At 48.5% G+C, this 15,649-nt stretch overlaps 1 long non-coding RNA gene across 2 annotated transcripts in view; it reads right to left on the bottom strand.

The window, feature by feature from the left end:
* Positions 1-15,516, bottom strand: part of LOC102384322 — a 45,157-nt gene extending 29,641 nt beyond the window's left edge. Inside the window, exons 1-2 of one of the 2 annotated variants that reach the window (XR_001358370.2) lie at positions 14,917-15,516; positions 13,510-13,656 (exon numbers count right to left, since the gene is read on the bottom strand). This is a non-coding gene — a long non-coding RNA (uncharacterized LOC102384322). The remainder of the gene's footprint in view (positions 1-13,509; positions 13,657-14,916) is intronic. The other variant, XR_003095036.1, reaches the window with a different exon arrangement.
* Between the last annotated feature and the right edge of the window lie 133 nt (positions 15,517-15,649).

Here is a 15,649-nt window from a genome sequence, read left to right as displayed (position 1 = left end):
AGGGTGTGCTCCCCTAGCACTTCTTCTCCACAGGGCTACCCATAAGGCAGCGGGGGCTGAGGTTTTCTAGTGCCCCATACTCACCTTTCACTAGGGAGGTACTGGTGTGGCATTTCCTGAGGACTGCCCTGCCACAGGCAGCCCCACCACACCATCCTACCCGATCAAGGTGTAGTTTTAGGTTGTGCCCTAGGACCAACTGCAGACCTACCTGCCCTGGTCTTACCCCTCACTGGGCTTCTTGATGTTCCTCCAGGGCTGCTCACTCCTGGGCACTCCATTCCAGCCTCCATCTTATAGCATAGCTCCTAGCCATAGGCCACATCTCTCAGGCCCCTTACAGGATACCTCCCATCTGGTGGCTGAACTTCAGTCTTTTTCATATCAGCCTGCTTGCTGGCTGACCTCTTATCCTCTCTTAGCAGTGGTTCACCTCCATTGAGGTCTCTTTTAGGGTTTGGCCCTGCCCCTGGGCCAGTCGGGGTGCCAGCAGCTCTCCACAGCCCTGGCCTACCCTTCACAGTGGGTTCACAGTGGGTTTACTTGCCCTTTGGCCTGTTGACCCTGACCCCATGCGTTGACCAGTCTAGGGATCAGTCTGGAAGCAGCTGACCTTCTTCCTCAGCAGGGATCCCCTCTGGGCCCCTCCATAAAGCAGTCCCGTCAAGCTGGGCTTGCCTAGAGCCCCAGAGATCTTATATAAAGCTACCCTTTACTACACTGGGCTCATCTGAGCCCCTGGCCTCACCACCGGTTCTAACCAGGAGCTAACCTAGCTCCTTAGTTTGCCCACAAACTCTAAGCCCCTTCCCTAGGCTGACTTGGCTCTTCCCGAGGCCCTTGTGTGCACCGCCTTTCTCTCTTACTAGGCTGGCTTCTCCACTGCTCTAGGCCCACAGCTACTTCCTTGGGGCTTGGGACCCCCACTGGGTTCTTAGAAACCTCCTCTTTCCCCACAGTTCCTACCCTGACTTCCAGAATGTTCCTGGGAACAGCAAATCTCCCACTGGGAGACGTTACCTCGATAGCATCCCAGCAGCAACTGCTGGCCCTGTTCCCTGTGCCTTGTCTTATACTCAAGCAGCCAAGCCCTCCTCCAATCAGGCGGCCTCCTGGTTGCCATGTGACACCCCCCCCTGCCCGATTGGCTCTGCTACCTGCTTAAGCCCTTAAAGTGGCAGGCACCCAAAGGTGCCCCACCACACTGCCCAACACCAGGAATTTGCAATTCAATTTCTTCAGGGCTTCCTTCTGAAGAAGTGCTGATGAATGCTTTGAGAGTGCTGGGATGATTCAAGTATGTGGATGCTGGGCATACTTTCAGTAAATAAAAGTAAACTAAGGCATCAGACACAGGAGGCCACTGAACTGGCAGAAATACAGTCCAGTCATGAATCAGTATCTGGTTCTGAGAAGTATTACTCTCACGCATACATTTCAGTGTCTGTACCTGGCTGCCTGTATTCTTTCTAAGTGGAAATCATAAGTACACTTAAATGAGTCACTCTTCTTAGTTAGCAGCTGGAAATCCTAGAAATGACAGCTATGCATAGCATGTGCATTTACTAGATTGCACGAAACCTATGCTGGGGCCACATACTATTTCCTCTTTCACATCTGCTTTGGACTTTACTTACTGCTACATTTTAATTTTGATATAAAGGTTCTTCAAAGTTTCATAGTTTCATAGTAGTTAGGGGTCAGAGGGGCCCTGAATAGATCATCTAGTCTACCCCCCTGCCACTGGTTGGAGCACACGACCCCAGACAGGTGTTCATCCAACCTCCTCTTGAATTTACCCAAGGTAGGAGTGAGGACCACTTCCCTATGAAGTTGGTTCCAGATCCTAGCTACCCTGACAGTGAAATAGTGCCTCCTAATCTCCAACCTGAACCTATTATCCAGCAGCTTCTGGCCAATGTTCCTTGTCACCCCAGGTGCTGCTGGGTGGAACAGGACTCTTCCTATTTGCTGATCTCCCCTAACGAGTTTGTAGGCAGCCACCAAATCCCCCATCAGCCTCCGCTTGCTGAGGATGAACAGGTTCACGTCCTTCAGCCTCTCCTCATAGGGCCTGTCCTGTTGCCCTCCAACCAAGCGGGTGGCTCTCCTCTGAACCCTCTCAAGGCAGAACACATCCTTCTTAAAGTGCGGTGCCCAGAACTGGACGCAGTACTCCAACTGTGGCCTGACCAATGTCGCGTAGAGGGGGAGTATCACCTCTCTGGACTGGCTTGAGATGCATCTTTGGATGCACAACAAGGTGCGGGTGGCTTTGCTGGCTGTGGTCTGGCATTGGTGACTCATGTTCATCTTGGAGTCAGTAATGACTCCAAGATCCCTTTCCGCCTACGTGCTCACAAGGGGGAAGCTCCCCAGCTTGTATGTATGCTGTGGATTCCTTCTCCCCAGGTGCAGCACCCTGCATTTATCTACATTGAAGCCCATCTGAACAAGTGCTGAACAAGGTACATATTTCTCCACTGTCTACATAGTTACTGAGGAAATGCTCCATACTGAGTATAGGCAGGCAAGTTTCTATGGGTAAATCCTCTATCTGTTATTAGAACAACTAAAATAGTTGGAAGAATTCTTCTTTGCAAGCTCTTGCGTACAAATATTTTTCATCAGGCTGACATGCTTCCTCAGCCTGACAAAGGGTGTTTGTACCTGAAAGCTTGCAAAGAAAAATTCTTCCAACAATTTTAGTTGTTCTAATAACAGATAGGCAGACAAATTTTTTGGGTAAATCCTCTATGTCATTACACCAACGTGGCTACAACCTGTACCCAGTACTGAGCATGAAGGACTTGTCTTTTTCTTTTATTCATGCTCATCAGTATTCAGAATTTAAAAACTTTACTTATCAATAAATGTGACTATCACTTTGGAATTGATCATATATTTGTCTGAGTGACAGTCTTAAACTTAACCTAATTCAAGTCATGCAATAACTTTGTAATACTCCATCAAATGTATTCCAAAATTCCAGGGAATATCCTAAGCATCAGTGGGCAAAAAGACAGTGCTGTAGCAACAAAGTTTGGTGCCCAGGCTAAAGCCCGCAGCAGCAGCCCACCCTCACCCCGCACATATCCGGAGGGCACATGCGCCCCCCCGCCCCCAATGCTTGCCTGGGAGTGCATGTAGTGGCGGGAGCCGCCCTTCCCCCATCCCCATGCCCCTCCAAATGAGCTGCTCATGGCTCTATCCGATGCCCTGCCCTGGCTGGGCAGCACCTGCTGACGCTCCTTTGCTTCAGCACCCGCAACCCACTCACCCCCCCTTGCTATGGCACTGCAAAAATATATTGATTTTGATGAAAATCGGAGAACTGAAACAAAGACCCTGACATCTGCTTAGCAGAGCCAGCAGCATCAACTATCTCTAGACATCAAAGAACTGGTTGATAGCACCTCCCAGCATAATATCCCTGTAAGCAGGTTGCTTGGTCTGCTGGCTTTGGCAGGTGGGTTCACTCCCTGAGGAGCTCCTCAGCCACTCCCCCTAACACAAAACAAATAGACAAAAAACTAAATAAAAACCCCAAATCTCAATGCCCTGTTGTGGGCACTCAGAGAGGAACCCCCTTTGGCTCTAGCCCCAGAACAGCAACCTGACCCCTCACTAGAGCAAGCGGTTCTAGTCACAACTGACTCCTTCCCTCCAAAATGTTTCTTCACGATCCCCCTTTCTGCTCTCCTTTCTGGGTTTTTAAACTCCCCATGAGTCATTCCCTTATTGGCAGCTCCTCCACAACTGCAGCTACTCAACAGGGATGGCAGCCCACACTTAGGAACTGTAACTACATAGTCTGTTCCCTTATCTCAACTCTGCTTGGCCTCCCAATATAGTGTTATTTCCTCAATAGAAAAAGAAGAAATAAGGCAGGAATAAGGAGCAAGGGAAAAAGGCATTTAGGAGGAGGTAACTGAGTGGCTTGACACAGGGAAGTGTGGGCCATAATTCAAGGATGGTGTTTGAAAAATGGCCTCAGTTGCGTGTCGAGTGGGGCACTGAGTAGTGACCCCAACCCAGACACGCTCGGGGATGCCAAGTGTGAGAGAGGAAAAAAGCGCGACAACTAATAGGTGAAGAAAATTCATAAGTTTACTTACAAACCAACAAGATGATTAACGAGTCGAATACAGGAACTAATTACAAGGACTATTTACAGTAGCAGGTGGACACAGACGACGTGGTGCGGAGAACAAACAGATGATGGGTAGCGGCGAGTAACAAGCAAGGTGTAATCGTGAAGGTTGACTGCAGCCGAAAATACTATCAGTACAAGTATGATGCCTAGTTGGGCAACACACAGGGCATTCCGGATTGCACGTGGTCTAGCTATAAGCTGTGGTAGCCTATGCTAGGAATCTAGCTAGAGGCCTAGGGGTCTGTCCAGACAAGACAGGTGATCAGGCTGTCTTCCTGAGTTCGGGAGCGTCTGGGGACCCTACGCTGAGGCGCGCAGTCCCCTTTATAGACTCCCTAGCCAATCAGGGTCCCCCCTTGATGGAACATTCTGGAGGCCTCAGCATGCTGGTCCAGCCAGTCACACTTTAGGGGTAACTTCTGATTGGATAGGCTACAAGCGATCACGCACTGTCCGCATGATAGTGCAGGTTAAGGTCACATTCCTCCGCCACTGCATCACCGAATACCAGTCACAGGTAGCCATGTCACTTAATGTCCCAAACAACAATCTGGTGGAGTCACATCACCTCCTGACAGGAAGGAAGAAAATAGGGACCCTGACATAGTGGGGGAGAACGGATGGGAACTAACAGAAGCTATGGCATGTGGAAAGGGAAATGCGGGACCACACAGAGCCCTTAACAAAGGGAGAAAGGTGATCCCTTATGTGGGAGAAAGTTGGGAAACACACAGAGAGCCCCATGCATGAAGGCTGTGGTGGTAACTTTCAGGGAGTCCCTGATAGAGAGGCAGATGGAATATGGGACCTCGTATGGGAGGGAATGGAGGAATACAAGAAACTACTACTGCATGCCACAAGCTTGGCTGACAGAAGCAACCAAGCATGGGATTCTCTAGTTAATTTTATTTCACTATTTAGGTTTATACAGAATTAAAAGTACCTATCTACCCTCTTGACATGCAATAAAAATGTAATTGATTACAGCTAAACTGCACCAGTGTGTTCCATGTAATGCCCAACCAGAAATTCAAGTAAACTAGCAGTTGAAGCAATCTTCCTGCTCAACATTAACCACTCATATCAATCTGGCTTCCTATTTCAAATGCTTAGCAATGAAGAAGGAAAGACAAGATTTTCCATTTGTCTTGAGAGTCAACAGATTCAAGTAATTTTGACTAAGGGGAAACAGAGTTCCAAAGCTGACAAGCCTGCATAAAAATCATCCTGCACAACACCACCTCCCCACTCTCCAGTTTGCTTATGCATGTCAGGCTGCAACTTGAGCATTTCTACTGATATCAGCTGCTGCAGCATAGGTCTGAATAAGAGCCAATCTTTCAAACAGGCAGCATTAGTTCCAGTAAATGAATGTGGATGTCTGGCACTACATTATGTCTGATAACAGTGTTATCATCAAGCTTTCCTCTATTTATAGACTAAATATGTGGCAAATTTCAGCATTCATGATTTATAGCACGTGATAAATCTTTAGTTAGGCTGAAGAAGATAGCGATTAATTCAAGAGATGAAAGGTAAGGAAGGAACTTAAATAGGAGATAACAGAGTGTGCTGAAAGGGAGAGTTGTCAGACTGGAAGGAGGTTACTTGTGACATCTTGCAAAAATCAGCCAATCTTATTTAATATATTTACTAATGATCTTGGCACAAAATTAGGAGCATACTAATTGAATTTGTTGCTGAAAAAAGTTAGGAAACATTAGTCCTCCTCCAGAGGAGGACTGGAATATCTTCCGAGGAGGACTGAATGACTTTGAGGACTGGAATAATTCAAAGATGACATTTAATAATGCAAAATGAAAGATCATGCACTTTGAGACTAATTATAACATTTCTGCTATAAGCTGGGAGCTTATCAGTTGGAAGTGACAAAGGAAGAAAAAAACATCACTGGATGACTATGAGCCACCAACGTGAGTTGGCTGTGAAAAAACAAATGCAATCTTTGAATTATCAGGTGAGGAATTTCCAGAAAGAAAGCATTAATGTCATTGTACAAGGCACTGGTGAGACCTCATCTGGAATACTGTGAACAGTTTTGGTCATCTAATGTTCAAAAAGGATAAAGTTGCACTGGAACAGGTACAGAGAAGGGCTATTAGGATGACCAAGGGTATGGACAGCCTATACTATGAGAGGATACTAAAAGTTTGGCTTGTTTGGCCTAGCAAAATTAAGTGAAGACAGGATAACACTGCTCTCTAAAAAGATGTCAGGTCGGTAGATATCCAGAGGGAAAAGAAATAGAAGGCTAAATTAGTGCAAGAACAAATGGATGTAAATTGATCATGAATACATTTTGGTTGCTAATTAAGAAGAAAAGGTTTCTCAGCATGAGAGAAGTGAAGTTCTGGAGCAGACTTTCAATAGGAGTAGTGGGAAAAGAAACCTAACTAGTTGTAAGATGAGGCTTCAATATTTTATGAAAGGTATTATAATGATATGGTTGCCTGTCATGGCAGGGAGCTGGAATCAACGACCCAACAGATCAATGACCCATCTGATGGATGAAACAATGGAAAAATCACTGTTCAAGGATAGGTAAATCTGGACAGTGGCTGGGTCATGTGGGCCAAAAGGTCTCCAAAGTCTGAAACAAATGTAAAGCTGGAAGACTGATGTCACTGCACCTGTGTCTGCAAGATCACATAAACAGCACAGGTTGCAGCAAGAAAGTCTGACAGACCTCTAGAAGAGGGCTTGCAGTATAAGGAAGGGAGCTTTGGAGCAGAGTGCTGTCTGTAAAGAGTCTTGGAAATGTGAGCACAGGAAACTTTCCCCTGCTGCTTGATTCCTACTGTGTTCAAGGAAACAGGCCCTTCTGCATTTTCAATGTAAATAAACAGGATTGTGTCAGAAAAGTACTTGGCCATCCAGCTGCTTCTTCTATCAGAAAGAACTTGCAAGACACTGAATAGTGGTTAATTATTTGCAAAGAGTGCAATATGTATGATGTACACATGCATTATGTATAAAGTATAATACAATATATTTTCAACATTTTACTATTTTGGGAGGGGGAGGAGATTATTAGCAATTTTCAGGTTTCAATTTTAAATAAAATAATCTACAAAAAATAACTCTCTGAAGTTTTGTAGTACAGTGATAATACAGTATTTCCTAATAACTAGGAGATTTGTACTTCAGTGGTCACAGGGCTTCATTTTGCAGAGATGCAGATGTGCACATTTCTCTCTACTCTACAGAGGCTTCTCTATGAAGTTTTTATGGAAATCTGAGTACTAAACACAAGCAATTTGGCATTCTTCCATTTAAATAAACACTGTTTAGTAAGTACAAAGGTCTAATAAATCCACAAAAGCAAGAAATTTCTGAGTTTTAAGATGATCCCTCCAACCACTATTTTCATTTAGAGACTCTGTTTACATCCTGATAGCTCAGAACACCACCACAGTGGCTGACGTTAGGAAACCAGCAATTGCAAAACAGGCTGAACAGCAAAGTGAAGAAAGACATTTGATAACAATGTATCTACAAGTCTTTAAGGGGCAGGAAATATATGTTTTTACAACACCACTTTATAAAAACACCAACATTTATTGCTCAAAGTTCTTTGCTGCTTAAGGTGGCCCTACAAGGAATCTTAAGTCATAGAAACAGGGAAAGGCATTTATTTATGTACAACCCTGTATGTTCATTCTCAGTCAATATCATTAATGAGCAACGGGATATATTAAAACAGAAACTAGATCATACCAGGTCGTCTAGCATGATCCAGATAGTATTGATGTACAATAATTTAGATGTCTTAAAGGAGCCCATTTCTTCTACTACCATCATCAGACCTGGTATCCAGGGATCTTGTTCTGAGTTTATATCCCAACCAAGAACTGCAATTTGGTTTATGTTATACTGACTACATCTGACCTTCACAATAGGGCCCCTACTCCATTATGGGGCCTTAATCTGCTACTAACCAGTTAAATCAACTTTTGAGCTCTTTGGGTGCATCCAATTGAACGTGCACATGCCTCTTGCGGCATCTCAAAGCAGTTTGAGATGCCGCAAGAAGCATGCTCAGAACAAAAAAAATGTTCCCCGTGCTGCATATATGCACCACAGGCTCTATATTTGATACCTGGGAATCCCGCAGAAAAAAAAATACAGGACAAGGCACTCTTCTAGCGTTCCCTAAAGAAACCGGAGGCTGGGGTTCTCCAAAGAGATGCTTTGGTAGCCAGCCAGAGTATCTTTATGGCTGCCCCTTGCACCGGGTGCTGCAGCACACTGCCTTCCTGTGTGGGGCAAAGAGCGGTGCAGGCCTCAGTAACCTGGACCAGAGCTCCGTCCCACGTAAGTACGGACTGGGGGTGGGCGGGACTGGAGCAGGTGCCTGTGTGGATGCAGGAGACTCTGTGTGTGTGGGGGGGGGCTGCTCAGGAGGGGTAGGTCCCCTGCCTGCCCCCCCTCATGACCCACAGCCCCCCTCAGCAGCAACCGCCAACAGGGTGCTCAGGACCCTCCTGGCACAGCTCCCTGCCATGACACGAGGCAGCACAGTGCAGCTCTGGCCACCTGGCACCCAGAGCTGCCTGTGACACATTGCGCAGGCCCAGCCCAGTGCGGGGCCATGTGCTTTTGGGCAGGACCGGGCCGCTTGGGCGGTTACCTGGGGGCTGGCATTGCTTGCAGGGACTGCATGTCACGTCACACTGGGTCGGGTCCTGCTTGCATGGGCCCTGCATGCCATCAGGCTGGGCTGGTTCCATGGAAGCAGAACCCAGACTGGTGCCACACATGGTCCCTGCAAGTGGTGCCGACCTCTGGGTGACAACCCAAGTGGCCCAGTCCTGCCCAAAGGCACATGGCCCCGTGTGATGTGGCGCAGGCGGTGCCAGGTGGCCAGGGCTGCGCTGTGCTGCTGTGCCGCCCCGCATCACAGTGGGGAGAGGAAGCGGGGGTGTGTGCCAGCCAGGAGGGTCCTGAACAGCCCAATGGCCGCCGCTGCTGCTGCGGGGGGGCTGTGCAACCTGTGAGGGAGGGTTGTGCCCTATGGGGGGCATGTGTGCCATGTAGTGGGGGCTGTCAGTGAGTTGTGGGGGGCTGAGCCCCTTGGGGCAGCAGGGGACCCACCCCTCCTGAGCAGCTCCCCCACACCCACCATCTCCCCACACCCACAAAACTCCCCACAATCCACCCACAAATCCCACATCCCCCAAACCACCCCCACAAACTCCTCACCCACATACCCAGTCACAAACCCCAACCCCCTGCACAGGCACCATACCACCCTAAACCTTGCCCCCAGTAATCCTACACCCACCCCACAAATCTCACATTCTGCATGCTCAGCCAGCCACATGGGATGGGACAGGACCTGCTGGCAGGAGCTGCAGCTGCAGGGGCAACTGCCACACTGCATCCCTTTCTCACGCCCACACCAATGCTGGGACATGCAGCCCCAGCTTGAGGGGGCTCTGGGTCCCAGGAGCCACTTGGAGGGGTGTGATAGGCTGGGGGGAGAGGTGGAGGTGGCAGCAGGCATGTGTCAGAGAGATATGGGGGTCAGGGGTGGGGGAACGCTCTGGGTAGGAGAGACCGCCAGAGCCAGGCTTAGAGCCCCCCTGCCCCCTAGAGCAGCCTGTGCAGGCCAGCCTGGGAGGAAAGGGACCAGCTCAGTCCCTGATTCCCAGTTGAGGGCTTCCCAGAAACAGCATGGGTCAGGGAGCAGAAAAGCAAGGGCTGGCACTGCTCAGAGCCACAAAACAGATGGTAGGACAGCTGCAACTGAACTCATGTCCTGGTGCTGGGACAGAGCTGTGGCTGAGAGAGAACTAGTGGGGGCAGGCAGGGGCTACATGTCGGGAGTGAAGGGACTGGGGGTGGGAGGGCTGTGAGTTGATTGTGAGGGGCAAGGGTAGGGGCAGGGCACCGGCCTATCAGTGCTGCTCAACGCTGCATGTCCTGGTGAGCGAAAGGGGTAAGACCAGCTCTGATTTTTCTATGACAAAAAAACCCAAAAAGTAAATGCCAAGGTGTATAGATATTTAAAATCCATTTTATTATGATGATAGAGGCACTGGTAAGCTTCCAATTTGCTTTAAACATGTAAATATATCAATAAAACATTGCTCAATTGATCTCTCTCTATATAGTGGCATTTCATTTTAATAGCAAAAGAACACTACTTTGGGTATTTTAATGAGAGAATTTGGCTTTCTTATCAACGATTTTGCAATGTTTAAACAGGGAACACCAGGATCTCTGCTGGTGAGACAAGTGGCGTGACCCGGGAAGAGTACCCTGTCCAGGGCCAGCACTGGGACCCAGCTGGAAGGCAGATGAGATGGCTGACCTCTTGGCCATTTGGGCCCAAAAGGACATGCTTTGACAGTTCAAAGTGGGCCACTGCAAGGAGCACATCTTCTTGGTGATAGCTGCCCAGATGGCGGAGCAGGGACACCCCATCTGGGTCTGGCAGGTGCGCAGCCATGGGGCTGCAGGTCTAAGAGAACGGATGCTGTTGCAGGTGGCAGCAGGTCACAGTCAGCAGCCCCCAGTGCCAAACTTCTGCAGTGGGTAGAAGTTACAGGGGCCACTCCAGGTTAGGGCTGCTTCAGCAGTGCAGCTGGCACAAGGGGTAGTGTCCCCAGATACCAAATGGCTGGGCCTCAGAAGCTCCTGGGGGCAAGTAGCCCTGAGCTGCTCGCCAGAGCAGGTTTTTATATTGCTGAGGCCAGCACCCCACAGCCTCTAGCTCCCCCTGGTTGAAGATACAGGAGGAGCTGGGCAGGGTCAGTTTGCCCCAAGTGGCACAACTCGTTCCACACCAAAGTGCATGCTCAGGCACATGCGCTAAAGCAAAAAACTCTGGCACAAATTTATGCCACTCCTATTTGAGCTGCTGCAAGTGCACGAGCCTGCAGGCATGTCCATGCCCTTTGTGTTTTGTTCTTGCCACTGTTAAAAAGTGATTCAAATGCTCAGAGGATATAATGGTTTTGACCACCATTTTTAATTGAAATTAGGTATGCAAGAAGAGCAAGAAAGTTGATGGCTTTAACAGCTGATCTTTTCATCCTACCCAATGGACACCTGTTCTCTTCACAAGTATACGCCAAAAGTGGAGTCCAAATTCCATCTGAATCATGGTGCCAATCTGGTAGCATTCTTTCTAAAACACATATACTGAAAACCACATTGCTTATCATTAATTCTATCCTATATACTGAAAAACACATTGCTTATCATTATTGTCTTATTTGACTAAGGATAAGAGAAGGATTTCAGAGCACAGTCTGGCCAGGCTAAAATGGCACTAGAGAGGTGCTGCTGGATCATTTCCCTCATAGAAATCTGCAGAATTGATACCCAGCGTTCCGTCACACATTTAACCAGTACTACTTTTATGACCTAATATGGACCTAATCCTCACGATGCTACACTTCTTTAACAAGAACTCATTCTAAGGAAGTTGTACCACTCTCTGAACTTCCACACCATAATGACTGAAACACTTTTATACTTTTGCTTCCGCATACTTATACTACTTCCTGTGTGGGCCGGCTCCCAGTCCCGTCCTCGCCGGGCACGAGCCGGGCCCGTCTGTGTGCACGCGGGCTGTGGCCGGCAGCCCGAGCACGCAGGGCCGGAGAAAAGTCGCGGGCTGGAGTAGTACGCTCGAGCTAGAATCAGTCACGGAGGCGTAATGGTTGATTGAAAAGATTATTTACTTACACCGGAGATGGTCGCAGTGCAGGCTGGACAGTTTCCCAGGTACAGCTCCGCTTCAATCCTCGTTGGAGGACTCTAAAACTCGGTTCCCAGGATCCTCGGAGTGGTTCAGACTCCGTGGTGTCAATAACTGGGTTCTGTTCCCAGGATCCCCGGAGCGGTTAAGACTCCGTGGTGTCGATAACTGGGTTCTAGGGTAGGGATTCGTCTGGGCTGCGATCGGTGACGGGGAGAGGCTAGAGGCCGTCGGTGAGTGGTGCCCCGGAGTTTGCTAGGCTCTGGGGTTTCGGCAATTGGAGCCTCTATCGCCTTCTTAAGAAAGACGTGCTGGGTTCGAAAGGACCCACAGCACTTAGAGATCCGTCTCTCTCTCCAACTTGGGCGGAAACCACCTAAGCCTTTTGTACGGCTAGCAAGCCACACTTTTCTGCACGCGGGTTCTCCATAACAACAGAACACTCCGTCGTGCAAAAGAGCTCCAATTCGGCGGGAACATAATTTAGCGGTGCCGAAGCACACACAATTAAAAAATCCACAACGTTGGGTTGTGACACTTCCCAAACTTCCTCTATGTTGTTCTGGTCTCATAGTGTGGTAAAAATATGTTATAACCTAGTCATTATGATTTTGCAATAACGTTTGTGTAGCAGCTGTGTGGTAAAAATGTCTCATCTCCCTACACAAAGGCTTCATAGCTGAGAACTGTTTAGCTTCACTACATAATTGCTTCTGCATATTATCACACTTGCTTCTGCTAAGGCATGTAGGCCAATGATAGATTTACGAGTAGCACTAGACTTCTGCAGACATAGCCAGGAACAGATGCAATAAATAACTCCTTACGAGAGATAAGAGAAGAGGGACAGGGAAAGATGCTGATGTGAAGAACTCAGACCCTGACCAAAGAATGACCGAGATGGACTTAAGGACAGCCCCAAGGAGGAGATTTAAGATGTAAATGAGACATGTATGTAAACCGTCATAGAACATATAACTGCTAGACATATGTTGTAAGACGTAATACTTGGGCTGCCAATAATTACGCGACACGTTAGAATCTTTTGTTTATGTTAGCTATAAAAAGGAACCCCAGACTCTGTTTGGGGTCAACTCTGATTTGAGTAAATTAACTCCCTAGTTGATCTGTTTGCAAACAATAAATTTGAAATTGGACCTAGCCTGTGTGTGTGTGACTCTCCCCTAGGGGTGGATTGGACAAGCCTCCAGGGGCACGAAACTAGCCGTTTGTGCAACAATAGGACTGTAAATGAATGGAAGTGAAGTTGCACGGTGCTTTTAATACAACTTTGGTTCCCAATCTGCAAGGATCTGCATTCATGTGCAGGCTTACAAAGTTTCCTAACAGCAGATGCCACACAGGTAAATATGCAGACAACCCTCCAAAGAACCACAGTTCCAACAGAAAACATATTAATGATCAAAAAGTGGGAAAAAAACAGTTAAACTGAAATGTATTTATTTAATAAAAATGAGCAACTAGATAAGCCCCAAATACTTTTGTCATTCTTTTCCATAAGGCTTTATAGTTGTTTCAGTGTTAATACTTGGAAATGCAGGAGTGGAAAACTAACATTTACTTATTTATTTAAAGGAACACAAATAATGTTCAAAGTTACCTTGTGGTAGTGCAAGAATGACCTTGTAGCTGTTGCTGGGGAGCCATGAACACTCCTCACTCCTTGCTGTGCTTGTTGTGTCACTGTATTCCTTCTTCCAGATATTCTGATTTCAGAAGCAGGTCAGTCTGCATTCAAAATGATTATCTTGTGAGAGAAACAGATTGTGAGGGACAGTTTCAAGGCAGTTGAGATGCAAAGCGCACGGATCACACCCAACGCTAGTAAGGTGAACTTAGGGCTCCTCTACACCTTACAGGTATTGCTCAATTACCTGGTTAACTGCACAATTACCTTAAGATCATCTACACATGCAAAGTACCTATCATATCATGCTCCAACCAGTTATAAAGTTAGACCTAAAAAAATTTGTACTAACTTTTATAGCTGGTTGCTACTGAGCTTTAATTTGCATAGGGGTGCATGAAATAAGGACCATGATCCACATTCCTGGGATTTCACAAAGCCCAAGCCTGGGTGATCACGGCTGCTGTGTGATCCCTCAGGTGTAGGTGCATGGAGCCTCTCAACTGAGGTGGCTCCCAGCCATGCAATCCCACTCCCCCTGCACTGGCAATAGGTGTGGTGGGATCTAATGTGGCACAGTCACTCCTCCTGTCATACACACATGGCATGGCAGGAGGGGCGATTGTGTGGATTGCACCCTAGATCCCATCATGCCTTTACCTGCATGTGTAGCAGGGACCTAAGAACGAACAATGGTCACAGGATATGGTTCAATTTTCCTGCTCCCTACTGAATTGGCCAAGAAATCCTTATTTTAGAGAAATGGGTGGGAATACAGAAAACTGAACCTGAACCATATAAAAGGGAGAGGTGCGAGTCTGGAACTTGCCTCAAGCCCTGAAGACAGATTCTGAGGGCCCTCAGACCTCACCACCCGGTAGTGAACATGTCTATATTTTCTTTGCTGTATTTAGCTGCTCTTGGTAAAGTTGCCTCGTTGATAATATCCCAATAAATCAGTGTATAGTTGCTTCTCTTGTACTTCTCTAGATAAAATAAAAGCTCCTAGTCACCCTGGGTGTAACACAGAGGTGGTCCAGAAATTCTGCAAGGGGCAAGCGTTTTGGTTCAGAAACAAGGACAAGGAGCAATGGTCTCAAGTTGCAGCAAGGGAAGTTGAGATATTAGGAAAAACTCTCACTAGGAGGGTAGGAAAGCAGTGGAACAGGCTACCCTGAGAGCTTAAAAGCACCGTTCTTTAGAGGTTTTAAGACCTGGCTAGCTGGGATGATCTAGGTAGGGCCAGTCCTGCTTTGAGCAGGGGTTGGACTAGATGAGCTCCTGCGGGCCCTTCCAACCTTCATTTTCTGATTCTCAGGGCCTATCTTTTGCATTGGAGAAGCAGGTACCTGGGACAGAGCTATTCAAAAGCTTATCTACCTCTACCCCAAGTCTTCAGCCGGGCCCTTAAAGGCCGCCCCCAAGGAAGCCCCTGCCCCTCGCCGAGCTATGGTGCCACGGGCCGTCTCCTCACATTTCCCGGCCCAATGTGCGGCCACAGCCTTCCGCTTCTCACACGCCCCTTGCCCCGCTGGACGTGACGTCAGTCGGGAGCGAAGAGCGCGCGGCCAACCCCCCTCTCCCCGGTTGCTGGGCAACGCCCTCGGTGTCTGAGCCTGCAGCTGCAGCGAAGACCAGGCGGTCCGCCCCTCCCCGGGTCAGACGAGGACGAGGGGAGGGGCATAAGGGAGGCGGGGGGGGTGACGTAAGCCCCGGCATCTACCAATGACTGCGGAAAACTGAACCCTCTCTTCCCGGCGTGCACTCCGGAGTTGTAGAGCCCCGCACTACAACTCCCAGCATGCAGTGCCGCGACTCTGCGGTCACCCGAGGGCGGTGTCGACTACAGCTCCCAGCAGGCCACGCGGTAGCACGGTCAGCGCCCCGTGCGTATGAGTCAGCGCTGACGCCCGCGCTCGGCCATTGGTCCTCTTCAGGCCCCACCCCCCCTCCGCCCAGCCGGCTATAAAAGCCACGTCGGCGCCACCTCTGCGCTTTTAGCTCCAGGTGCCTGATAGGAGAAAAATGCATCGATTCCGCTCGCGGGCCTCCACGGGGATTTCTGCCGCCTCCGCCTCGTCCATAGCCTGCCGCCGCCAATCCCCCCCGCTGC

This window comes from Alligator sinensis, unplaced genomic scaffold (genome assembly GCF_000455745.1).
Source record: "Alligator sinensis unplaced genomic scaffold, ASM45574v1 scaffold297_1, whole genome shotgun sequence".
Lineage (NCBI taxonomy): Eukaryota > Metazoa > Chordata > Crocodylia > Alligatoridae > Alligator > Alligator sinensis.
Note: the sequence above shows the minus strand (reverse complement) of the source record. Positions and strands in the feature narration are given on the sequence as shown.